The following is a 12,831-nucleotide window of genomic DNA, read 5'->3' on the forward strand; positions in this document are numbered from 1 at the left end:
TACACAGTTCATCTGTGATACAAAAGTTGCTACATTGCTTAACTGAGATACAGTAATTGTAAAAAAATTTATAAGACTTAATCTGCTTCTCATAAACCAAGAGTTCTTTCAAATGCTGCAACTAAGTCTGCGGCTTTTCTGTTTGCACTCAATCAGTACCTTTCTTACAAGCAATAAGGCCCATAACATGACCGCACATCACTCACTTCTTTCTTTGGATATGAATCTGTGAGACATGCAATGGATAGAAAGCGTACCAGGTGTACCGGTATGAAATGAGCATTTTTTTTTTTTTTTTTTTTTTGTAAAAATGAAACACTAATTTTGAATTGAAAAGTAAAAACATTTTATTCAAAGTACTGACCATTGCTTTCTATACATTTTGACCACCTTTCTGGCAATTTGTGGACACCACGCCAGTAGAAATGTTCGTCTTTTGAAGCAAATCAGTCAGACACCCAATTTTCGACTTCTTAGTAGGAATCGAAGTGTTCCTCAGCCAATGCGTGTCCCATTGATGAAAACAAATGGTAGTCAGAAGGAGCCAAGTCTGGTGAAGTACGGCAGGTGGGGTAGCAGCCCCCAGCCAAGTGTTTTGATTGTATCCTGAACCATTTTTGCTTTGTGTGCAGGTGCATTGTCATGTAAAAAAATTACTTTGCCATGTCTTCTGGCCCATTCTGGTCCTTTTTCGATCAATGCATAGTTCAAATTGATCATTTGTTGTCTGTAGCGATTAGTATTCACAGTTTCACTGGCTTTTAGAAGCTGTGACATTACAGCCTTTTAACATGTAAAAGTTTTTTTTCCTCTGTATTCGCGTCAGTATGTGCGAACTTTTAACATATACCAATGAATGTTGTAACCAGATATCTTTGCCGCGCTCCTGAAAAGCGCAGAATATCACAATAGCTATAAACTGTTATACGCTGCTATCGATCAGTAAAAAAAAAAAAAAAAGATGCACCTATGTTTCAAAATAACAATTGCCAATTTTTACTTCTGCAGGGAGCCGCGCTGCTCTCTAGCTGTTCTGTGAATGTGTTGCGAGTCGGACGCAAAAGTATTGTGCTCCATACTGATATAATCATTTTATTGTAACTTTAAGAGTTTAAGTGATTAAAAAATATATGTAGCCACAAACAAGCGAGAATGTATATCATGAAAATTCGCTCCACCGCCACAATGGGTGGCCATGTTAATGTAAGTTTCCGTTTCATAATATAATACTTGAAGCCTTGAAGTTTATTTAATTTCAAAGAAAATCTCTCAACCTTATTTTAATTAATTATACTTGTGATAATCTTTCCTGTTTAAAAGATTTATGCAGCTTATGATCCAGCGTGTGTTCTGTCGGAACAGGAGGCTGTCGTGACGACATCGTTATAGTATTTATTCCAAGTTCTTTCAGTTCCGTTTATATGTTCGTACAAATCCAATTAGTTGGTCCCTTAGGTTTCTTTCATGTAACTTCCGTCTGCTTTCTCCGCGCGATCTTCCTCCGAAAAAAAAAATTTCTGTTCATTTTTTTTAGTAATTTTCGATATCGCAAATGAGAAAAGACAGCCGCCTCCTGCTCCGAACGGAACACCACGACTTTTCTAACGTTGGAGAGTACCACACGAATTTTCCGCTAAAAGGTAATAGAATTTCTTAAAGCTGGATCAATTACACATGTTGCTGCTGTTCTCCAACAAATCTGGTGTGATTAATAGTAATTGATTCTGTCACGACAAAAAGAACCAATTTTATTTTTACCAAAGCAACAAAGCTTTCAATTAAATTACTAAAAAAAAAAATCATACCAGAAAGCTCATGACACACCAAACCTCTCTGATCCCACCAAACACAGAGCATTGTCTTCTTGCAAAATCGATCTGGTTTTGCAGTCGATGTTGATGGTTGTCCCAGATTAACCCATGATTTTTCCCGTTTAGGATTCTTAAAATAAATCCATTTTTCATTGCCAGTAACAATTCGATGCAAAATTGATTCAGGGTGTATACATGGACAAGGAAAAAAAATTCCCGGATTTTTCCGGATTTCCCAGTTGAAAATACATTTTCTCCCGGGTGAAAATACACTTTATCCGTGTTAAGTGACAGTATACTTTTCCTCGGCACTGTAAAACTTATCAGTCTTTTGAATGTTTACGGTTTTCTACACAGACGTAGAAATCTGCCGGCACTTTAGAAAACGAAACCCAGGGGGAAAAAAAACACGTTTTGGAAAGATCTTTGATGTGCAGCAACATGTACATTGCATTTTTTATGGAAGTATAAATTCAAATTCCGCCAAACACTGCATGTTATTTTCCGAAGCAAGGAAACAGATTGCGATACGCTTTTGTAAGCCAGTCATAGCTCATGTCACGTGATCTTGCCACCCCATGACAGCATAGGACACGTTATGTAGTCAACCAATAGCAAGATCACTCTTAATTAACGTGAACACACGAAAAGGAGAAGTTAATGGTTGAAATTAATATACATAGTGTTGCTACAAGAAAAACAAAGCTTTCACAAATAATATTGGTCTCGAAGATTAATAGGCTGCAAGAGGAGCTAAGTTTCCACATATAAAAAGCTGATCTTTCAGCGAGTATTACACTTAAAGATACATCACACAAATGTGCCAGTAAAATTTTTAATAACAACGTAAATGTCTGATCCAGGCTCGAAATCCTTGAAGATGGTCGTCCTCAAGGAGTTGATTTTTAAATGAGAGTCAAACGCTCTGTGATTTAAGAAATTCATTGTACATTCTTGCACATAGTTCATCTTGCGTAAAAGGAAATTTACTTTCAAAGTAACACTTTTCAAACCACATTCGCAATATTTTCCTGTGACCTGTTAGAAATTGGTTCGTTTCAGCAGTTGCCAGAGAGCGCCAGATAACAGGCGTCACTGCGCTTGCGCAGCTACAATGACACAGGAAGCCCGCATATTCATATGTGTAAAACATTAAAAAACCTTGCATTATGTCATAAAACTCGTGAGCCATACTAAAATGCATAATTCGGCTTAAAGTGCACAATCATATGTCCAGATTCGGATGTAAATTTTCTTGAGTACCAGTACCATATTATCTCATGTTTGGTTCTTTATTATGGCATAATGCCATATGAGCTAGAAGATGGAAACGTGCACTTCAGATGCAGCGAACAGTTGAAGCTACCCAACTGTGTGAAATTAAACACTTCGTTTCAAATAAATTGACTGCCTCAACGCAAAAGATTAATAAAAGCCAAATCTCTTTAGCAATACGACAAAAATAACTTCATTCTACTGCAAGGCGATTAATGCTTGACTGTCGGAAAGGTGGAAATAAAACCTGAAACTAACAACATATTTTAGCCTTCCGTAATTATGCGAACGTATTTTAATTCATTTGGTAGTTCCCGGCCACAGAAATCCATTTTGTTTTCATTTAATGAGAGAGCAATAAACGAAGAGCAAACAGCAAAATCACTAAATGTAAACACAGGTCACGTGGAGACTACCCACCTCCCCACAACAACTCAGACTGCTCTGAGCCCCGGATCTACGATATTTCCGAACCGGAGCAATTCAGATAGTGGCCCCCAGCCACTCGTCTGTAGCCAGAAGCAGCAGCAGGTACTACTCATGCACGACTCAACTGCGCATGCGCGAGAGCCCGCCCGCAACTGCTCAAATGAATCTAATGTAAACAGCTGTCACATCACGCTCATAGGAGGCATATTCTTCCTAAAGCCTTTGACACACTTTGGTTGGCAGACACTTGTAAGAGCACTGTGTTTTGTTGTATATGGAGCATTTCCTTTGTGACTTAAATTTTATTTTCGTTTTTTTTTTTTTCCTCTCGTTCATGTCTTGTTGCTGCAGTATTATTCTGCAGAAGCGGGATACAGTAATATCCTTCGTTAGAGTATCGGTTCTTACCATTCAAAATCACAAAAATTTAACTGTTAACTAAAACAATGAAAAATTCCCGGAATTCTAAAAAATTCCCGGGTTTTTCCCGGTTTTCTCCCGGACGAAAAAATTCCTAGGTTCTTCCTGGATCTCCCAGATACCCCAGGTCGTATACACCCTGTGATTTTCTTTCATGTCTTTGAAGCAAAATTTGACAAATAGTTTTTCGGTTTTCCATCTGTTTTTCATTCAATTCATGTGGCACCCATTTTCCACACTTTTGGATCTTTCCCATAGCTATCAAACGGTCAGAAATTGTTTGTTGTGCAACATTTAGCATTGCTGCCATTTGCTTCTGACTCAAAGTATCATCTTCATCCAATATTGCTTGCAATTCGACGTCTTCAAACTTTTTTGGTGGTCTTCCACGTTCTTCATTTCTTACATCAAAATCATTGTTTCTGAACCTCAAGAAGCATTCGATGCGACTCTGCAGCACTTTTTTTCAAATGAAAACAAAAAATTAATGCTTTCCACAAATCATCACTTTCTGGTACAAAATTCGACATTGTTAACACAATGAAAACATATGATGATGTTTGTTCCATGACTTTATGTATACTAAATATCTTTGACAGATGTCATACCAACCAAACAAAAAAAAAAATTAAGGCTCGTTCACAACACGTTCCCTATCGACACATTTGTATCTTAACGCTCATTTCATACCGGTACACCTGGTATTGTCCACACAAAAGAGTTCTTTCTCATGCTGTTGTAATCTGTTTCAACATTTCCCATTGTCTATTTACAAAAATCACCGACTGCAGTATGTAATAACTATGTTATGTCTTCTAAGATGTTTGAATATTGAAGGAAGTTACCTCAGAAAATTAAAAGTTAAAGAATGGAAAAATACATATATTATTGCTAAAATTTTTCTTTGGGCTGGCAGGATGTAGCTTCCATGACACAGTCACACCACCCCCTTTGGATATGCTACTGTCAGGTGTTATACAGGTATTACTGGTGGTTATATTACTATGTATTTTTCATAGCCAATACTGCAATACATTGAGGGTCATTACAGTTACATAGATCTTGGGCACACTACCAACTGTTATGTCAATTCAACACATTCACTAGCTCCACCAAATGACAACCAAATTGCTTATCTTCCAACCTAACCTATAACCTAGAACTTGAGCTATGCTACAGGTAATAATGTAACCACAACCTACATTCACATTCATTCACAGGCTTTGTCAACTTACAAGCAAACTGTCACCTTCCAACCTAACTTAGACCCTGGGGTATTCTATACGTCATTCGGTCACCTCACCTTTCATTTCGTACGTATTTCTGGCAATGAAGATTATTCATTTCATTTCTGCTCATTTCACTCACAGTAATTTAAGCTGTGCTGTTAGGTCCCACCATAACCGTAAACTCATAAATCTTGACATATTTGGAAAAACCAGCAGAACATTGTGACAACCAACATTATAAGACTGATCAATACTAATTAGCTACTGTCTAGTATCACCTGATTGGCTACCAAGTATAATAATCAACTGCCAGCGGTAGCACACAACTGAAGAGCAGCAGTACACTGCAATAATTAATTATGTCATGCCCTCAAAACCAAAATTCCACATGTTCTACAAATTACTTCCTATCACTCAATCACAAATGAAAAATTCTACAATTTAGACAGACACAATAACAACTGCTTTAACACAAAAAAGTTCCTAACTTGTGTACACAGAAGCTTCAAAATGAATATATGGGTTTTAAGACTTTGTAGCATTTATAACATTCAACTTACTAGTATAAATAATACTTCAAATGACAGAGCAACTCAAACAGTTTTGTTTGTACACTTGTGCACAAAGAGAAGAATATGGCATGAACCAGAATGACTGAAGAACATATTGAACAAGTGACAGGCTTTCATATGCAGCCCCAAGAAATCAGTTTCGAGGGCTAGAGGTGAATTAGCTATTCCAGTGACATTTGTAAGGAGACACTAAAGGAGATGTTTAAAACTATGTTATTACCATTTTCAGTTGTTTCAAGCACTAAAGCCTATGAACTACTGTTTATACGGCAACTTTGCAAACAAACAGTTGCTGCATGACAAAGTTTTTCTGGATGGTGCTATCTTTAGCGATGAATCAACATTTCACACATGCAGAAATGTGAATACAAACTATATGTGCACCTAGGGGTCAGCAAATCCCCAAGAGACAGTACATTTGTAACAATACTCCCCTAAATTTAAATTTTTTTTTTGTACCATACCCCAACGGAGGACTTTTCTTTTTCAGTGAAGATCATGTAAGAGGCGTTTCTTACCTTGGTGTGCTAAAAGTATGGCTCTTTCCTCAATTGGAAGAACTTTAAGCATAGAACTTTTATTCGGCAGGCAGCAAGACAGTGCACTGCAACACTAACATAACTCAGAACTTGATTGGTTAAACGATGTTGTACCCAACTACCACAAGGGGTCAGATGATAGGATTTGTTTTGCATGACTTCCACATTCAACACGATCTGATGCCATGTGAATTTTACCTTTGTGGGTTCATAACAGTTCATGCATTTGTGTCTCCACTACCAGCTGATCCACCTGGCTTTAAAGACAGGATTGTTGCAACAGTTACTCCAGATACACTGATCAAGGTTTGGGAAGAAGTCGACTATCGACTGTAGCAATTTATCCTTTCAATATTACTGTTATTCCTTTCTGGACTTTCTATCATTGATAACAAGAATTAGAGTTATCTTATGGTACATCTGTTGGTTCAGACACACTAAAGCGAAATTCACAGATTTCAACCTAAAATAGACTATTGGCTAATCTGCAGATCAGTTTGCCACTACAGGTAAGATTTGGTGTTCACATTTATGTGCTTTGCAAACTCATGGCCATGCCCCTTTCAAGTAACCTAGACCTTTGACTACAATGCAGGTCAATCTGTCACCACAACCTACATATCAAAAAGCAACACAGAAGCAAAATAGCATTTCAGTGTCTTGTCTCTGTCTGCACACAACTTCATTATGCCACAAGTCAAAGTCGATGTCTGGTTCTGGTGGTTCTATCAAACTCAGTTTTGATTTAAATACACTCTTACCCATAGGCCAAAAGCTTTTTACTTTGCCCCATAGCCGTGTATGAATTTCCATGCAGAACACCATTCAAAATCACATTTCATAATATTTTAACTCAATACGAGGGTTGGAACTTTAATAGTCGTAACTATTTATTTACAGCTCGTACAAAATAGATACGTGTTTCAAACTTTTACTGACCTTCAGAGTAGTCACCAGCATTGTGTATAACCAGTTTCCAGCAATGTGGAAATTGTAGGATACTCTTAGCAATGCCTGCTGTGTTGACAGTTCGAGTGGCGCAGTTTATTGCCTGACGAATTTGTAGCAGTTCTGAAGCGAATGCCGTGAAGTGTTTCCTTCAGTTTAGAAATCGAGTTGAACTCACAAGGGCTTAAGTCAGGGGAGTGCAACATGTGGTATAGCACTTAGTAGCGTTATCTGTCAAACAAATCAGTAACAGCGTGCACTGTACATGCTTGAGCATTCTCCTGCAAAATGATGGTCAGGTCCTGTGGAAAGTATCATCACTTCTGTCTCCAAATTGGAAGACCCAAAGACAACATACGTTTAAATTGTCTAGGATTTGCTGATGACCTTGTTCTCTTGTCCAACAGTATTCAGGAAACCAAACAACAAGTTATCTCACTACAGGAAATAGCACAGAAAATTGGTCTTGGATGATACTTTGAAAAAACAGTCATCATGTTAACTGACCCACCACTTAAACAAAATTGCCAAGAAATGAAAATTGCAGATAAATTTAAATATCTGGGTGAAATGATAACATATAACCTCAATGAAAAGCCAACATGGCATAACAGAATAAACAAGTTGACTAGAGCACAATATGTCAGCAAGAACACCTACAACAAAAAGAGCCTGTCAATAGTAACAAAATTAAAACACTCAACCAGAAATAACATACAAAAGTGAAACCATCTTCAAAACAACTAACACTGCACAAATAGACAAAATACTCAAAATAGAGAGAAGACTCATCAGAATGTGCATCAACAAATCCTACCACATGGAGAGAAGCTATAAATGAAATAGTCTACAAGGAAATAGAACTGGTAATGAGTACAATCAGGAAGAAACGCTTTTCATTTTTTGGACGTCTAATCAGAACACCAGAGAACATGATCATCAGGAGAATAATAGAATAGTAAGAGTAACATTAAGTGGATTACAGAAATAGAGGAGGATATGGATTACATTGGAAGACCTAAGAAACAAAACTGACAAAATCAGGAAACTCACAGACAAACAAAACCAGACTGCAAATGAGAAGCAACAAACTGGCAATAGGAAGGGTGATTTACGATAAAGAAAGAAGGATGAGATCCGAGAGAATGAAGAAGTACTGGGCTGACAGGAAACTGAAAAATTCTTTGTATAAAGTTGGCTAGAGTGGTCCAATGAAGGCCACAAAATGTGAATAATAATAATAATGATGATGTTATCAAACCTTTTATGGATATTCCTGAATGGCAACTAACAGTTCTGAATGGTTCAGAATACAACTTGTAAACAGCACACTGACTCACATTCCAACAAAATAGTTTTAAGCGATGAGCTGTATGACAAAGTAAAGACAGGGACAATTCACTGAAAGTGTATCCTCTTAAAGAGGAAAACTACATAAAGAAATCATCAGGGTTCCCCAAGTGAAATTCCCTGATATTTTCCTCACTTCCGGGCAAGTTTTAGCATGTTTCAATGACAAATTTTTATAACTCAAGTTAAGACGTAAGTTGACACATTGTCAATTAACAATAGTGCAAATGAGGAAACATCTTTAAAAAACTTGCAAGCAGATGGCATTTCCTGATGTGAGCAAAAATGTTGCATACTAACATCAACATCTTCTGTTATGAACATTTTTTAGATGGATACAGCAAGGCAAATGGTGTGTGTGTTTCATTAAGACCACTGACATTATTTTCTTTCAATAAAACGAAGCACATTTGGTGACAAAAATACGCATTTCCTTGGAGTCGCAGGACAAATTTAAAATACCTTCACTATTTCAGAAATAACCTCAGAAAACAGTAGGCCTCTTGAAGGAAATGTATAAAGCAGGGAAGAATTGTGCAAACCAACACTGTACATGATCGCCGATAAAATGGTAGTTCTACTATGTACATTATTGCCAGTTATTACCTACTGTGTTATATCCATTATTCTACATGTACTGTGCGAGTTTTCTATTGAAAAATATATGAGTACATAGTGTACAAACCACCAGCTACTGACAATTTTCTCCTTCTTACTGTCCATACTTTCTAGCATATAAACTATTTTTCAAGGGCCAAAATGTACCAAAACAAATAAAATGTCCATAAAACGCCACACTGTACAACATACTTGCAGTGAGACAGTTGCAATTCCTCAAATCCATTGCCCATGGCCTCTGGCCTGCTGAGGAGCACCACAGTGCTGCGTCCATGGATAAACCACTGAAATCCACTGCATTACGCCAGGCACAAACAGAACTAGCCTGCGAGCAGCTCAGTGAGACTAGATCCGACAGGGAGGGCCTCTATGTCAGTGAGAACCAAATGTCTTGGGGATAGGCAGACCCGATTTGTTACAGATACCCGCAAAAACGAAGTCCAGTTTTGACCTGACATGGAAATCCCCAAGAACCATGGACCTTGTCATTGGTGGGGAGGCTTGCGTGCCTCAGCGATACAGATAGCCGTACCGTAGGAGGGGTATCTGTTGAGAGGCCAGACAAACCTGTGGTTCCTGAAGAGGGGCAGCAGACTTTTCAGTAGTTGCAGGGGCAACAGTCTGGATGATCGACTGATCTGGCCATGTAACACTAACCAAAACAGCCTTGCTGTGCTGGTACTGCGAACGGCTGAAAGCAAGGGGAAACTACAGCCGTAATTTTTCCCGAGGGTAATGCAGCTTTACTGTATGGTTAAATGCTGATGGCGTCCACTTGGGTAACATGTTCCGGAGGTAAAATAGTCCCCCATTCGGATCTCCGGGCAGGGACTACTCAGGAGGACGTCGTTATCAGGAGAAAGAAAACTGGCGTTCTACGGATCGGTGTTTGGAATGTCAGATCCCTTAATCGAGCAGGATGATTAGAAAATTTAAAAAGGGAAATGGATAGGTTGAAGTTAGATATAGTGGGAATTAGTGAAGTTCGGTGGCAGGAGGAACAAGACTTTTGGTCAGGCGAATACAGGGTTATACATACAAAATCAAATAGGGGTAATGGAGGAGTCAGTTTAACAATGAATAAAAAAAAATAGGAGTGCGGGTAAGCTACTACAAACAGCGTAGTGAATGCCTTATTGTGGCCAAGATAGACATGAAGCATACGCCTACTACTGTAGTACAAGTTTATATGCCAACTAGCTCTGCAGATGACAAAGAAATTTAAGAAATGTATGATGAGATAAAAGAAATTATTCAGATAGTGAAGGTAGACAAAAATTTAATAGTCATGGTTGACTGGAATTCGGTAGTAGGAAAAGGGAGAGAAGGAAACATAGGTGGTGAATATGGATTGGGGCTAAGAAATGAAAGAGGAAGCCACCTGGTAGAATTTTTCACAGAGCATAACTTAATCAGAGCTAACACTTAGTTCAAGAACCATAAAAGAAGGTCATATACATGGAAGAAGCATGGAGATAATGACAGGTTTCAGATAGATTATATAATGATAAGACAGAGATTCAGGAACCAAGTTTTAAATTGTAAGACATTTCCAGGGGCAGATGTGGACTCTGACCACAATCTATTGGTTATGAACTGTAGATTAAAACTGAAGAAACTGCAAAAAGGTGGGAATTTAAGGAGATGGGACCTGGATAAACTGACTAAACCAGAGGTTATACAGAGTTTCGGGGAGAGCATAAGGGAACAATTGACAGGAATGGGAGAAAGAAACACAGTAGAAGAAGAATGGGTAGCTTGGAGGGATGAAGTAGTGAAGGCAGCAGAGGATCAAGTAGGTAAAAAGACGAGGGCTAGTAGAAATCCTTGGGTAACAGAAGAGATACTGAATTTAATTGATGAAAGGAGAAAATTTAAAAATGCAGTAAATGAAGCAGGCAAAAAGGAATACAAACATCTCAAAAATGAGGTCATCAGTAAGTGCAAAATGGCTAAGCAGGGATGGCTAGAGGACAAATTTAAGGATGTAGAGGATTATCTCACAAGGGGTAAGATTCTGCCTACAGGAAAATTAAAGAGACCTTTGGAGAAAAGAGAACCACTTGTATGAATATCAAGAGCTCAGATGGAAACCCAGTTCTAAGCCAAGGAGGGAAAGCAAAAAGGTGGAAGGAGTATATAGAGGGTCTATACAAGGGTGATGTACGTGAGGACAATATTATGGAAATGGAACAGGATGTAGATGAAGATGAAATGGGAGATACGATACTGCGTGAAGAGTTTGACAGAGCACTGAAAGACCTGAGTCGAAACAAGGCCCCGGGAATAGACAACATTCCATTAGAACTACTGATGGCCTTGGGAGAGCCAGTCCTGACAAAACTCTACCATCTGGCGAGCAAGATGTATGAGACAGGCGGAATACCCTCATACTTCAAGAAGAATATAATAATTCCAGTCCCAGAGAAAGCAGGTGTTGACAGATGTGAAAATTACCAAACAATCAGTTTAATAAGTCACGGATGCAAAATACTAACACGAATTCTTTACAGACGAATGGAAAAACTGGCAGACGCCAACCTCGAGGAAGATCAGTTTGTATTCTGTAGAAATATTGGAATACATGAGGCAATACTGACCCCACGACTTATCTTAGAAGCTAGGTTAAGGAAAGGCAAATCTACGTTTCTAGCATTTGTAGACTTAGAGAAAGCTCTTGACAATGTTGACTGGAATACTCTCTTTCAAATTCTGAAGGTGGCAGGGGTAAAATACAGGGAGCGAAAGGCTATTTACAATTTGTACAGAAACCAGATGGCAGTTAAAAGAGTCGAGGGACATGAAAGGGAAGCAGTGGTTGGAAAGAGAGTGAGACAGGGTTGTAGCCTCTCCCTGATGCTATTCAATGTGTATTGAGCAAGCAGTAAAGGAAACAAAAGAAAAGTTTTGAGTAGGTATTAAAATCCATGGAGAAGAAATAAAAACTTTGAGGTTCGCCGATGACATTGTAATTCTGTCAGAGACAGCAAAGGACTTGGAAGAGCAGTTGAACGGAATGGATAGTGTCTTGAAAGGAGTATATAAAATGAACATCAACAATAGCAAAGCGAGGATAATGGAATGTAGTCGAATTAAGTCGGGCGATGCTGAGGGAATTAGATTAGGAAATGAGACACTTAAAGTTAGTAAAGGAGTTTTGCTATATGGGGAGCAAAATAACTGATGATCGAAGTAGAGAGGATATAAAATGTAGAATGGCAATGGCAAGGAAAGAGTTAGAAGAGAAATTTATTAACATTGAGTATAGATTTAAGTGTCAGGAAGTTTTTTCTGAAAGTATTTGTATGGAATGTAGCAATGTATGGAAGTGAAACATGGACGATAAATAGTTTGGACAAGGAGAGAATAGAAGCTTTCGAAATGTCGTTCTACAGAAGAATGCAGCAGATTAGATGGGTACATCACATAACTAATGAGGAGGTATTGAATAGGATTGGGGAGAAGAGAAGTTTGTGGCACAACTTGACTAGAAGAAGGGATCGGTTGGTAGGACATGTTCTGAGGCATCAAGGGATCACAAATTTAGTATTGGAGGGCAGCGTGGAGGGTAAAAATCGTAGAGGGAGACCAAGAGATGAATACATTAAACAGATACAGAAGGATGTAGGTTGTAGTAGGT

At 38.3% G+C, this 12,831-nt stretch overlaps 1 protein-coding gene across 1 annotated transcript in view; it reads right to left on the bottom strand.

Annotated features, from left to right (window-relative positions):
• LOC124711268 (T-complex protein 1 subunit epsilon) overlaps positions 1-12,831 on the bottom strand; it is a 42,984-nt gene that overhangs the window by 4,172 nt on the left and 25,981 nt on the right. The window lies entirely within an intron of this gene.

This window comes from Schistocerca piceifrons, chromosome 8 (genome assembly GCF_021461385.2).
Source record: "Schistocerca piceifrons isolate TAMUIC-IGC-003096 chromosome 8, iqSchPice1.1, whole genome shotgun sequence".
Taxonomy (NCBI): domain Eukaryota; kingdom Metazoa; phylum Arthropoda; class Insecta; order Orthoptera; family Acrididae; genus Schistocerca; species Schistocerca piceifrons.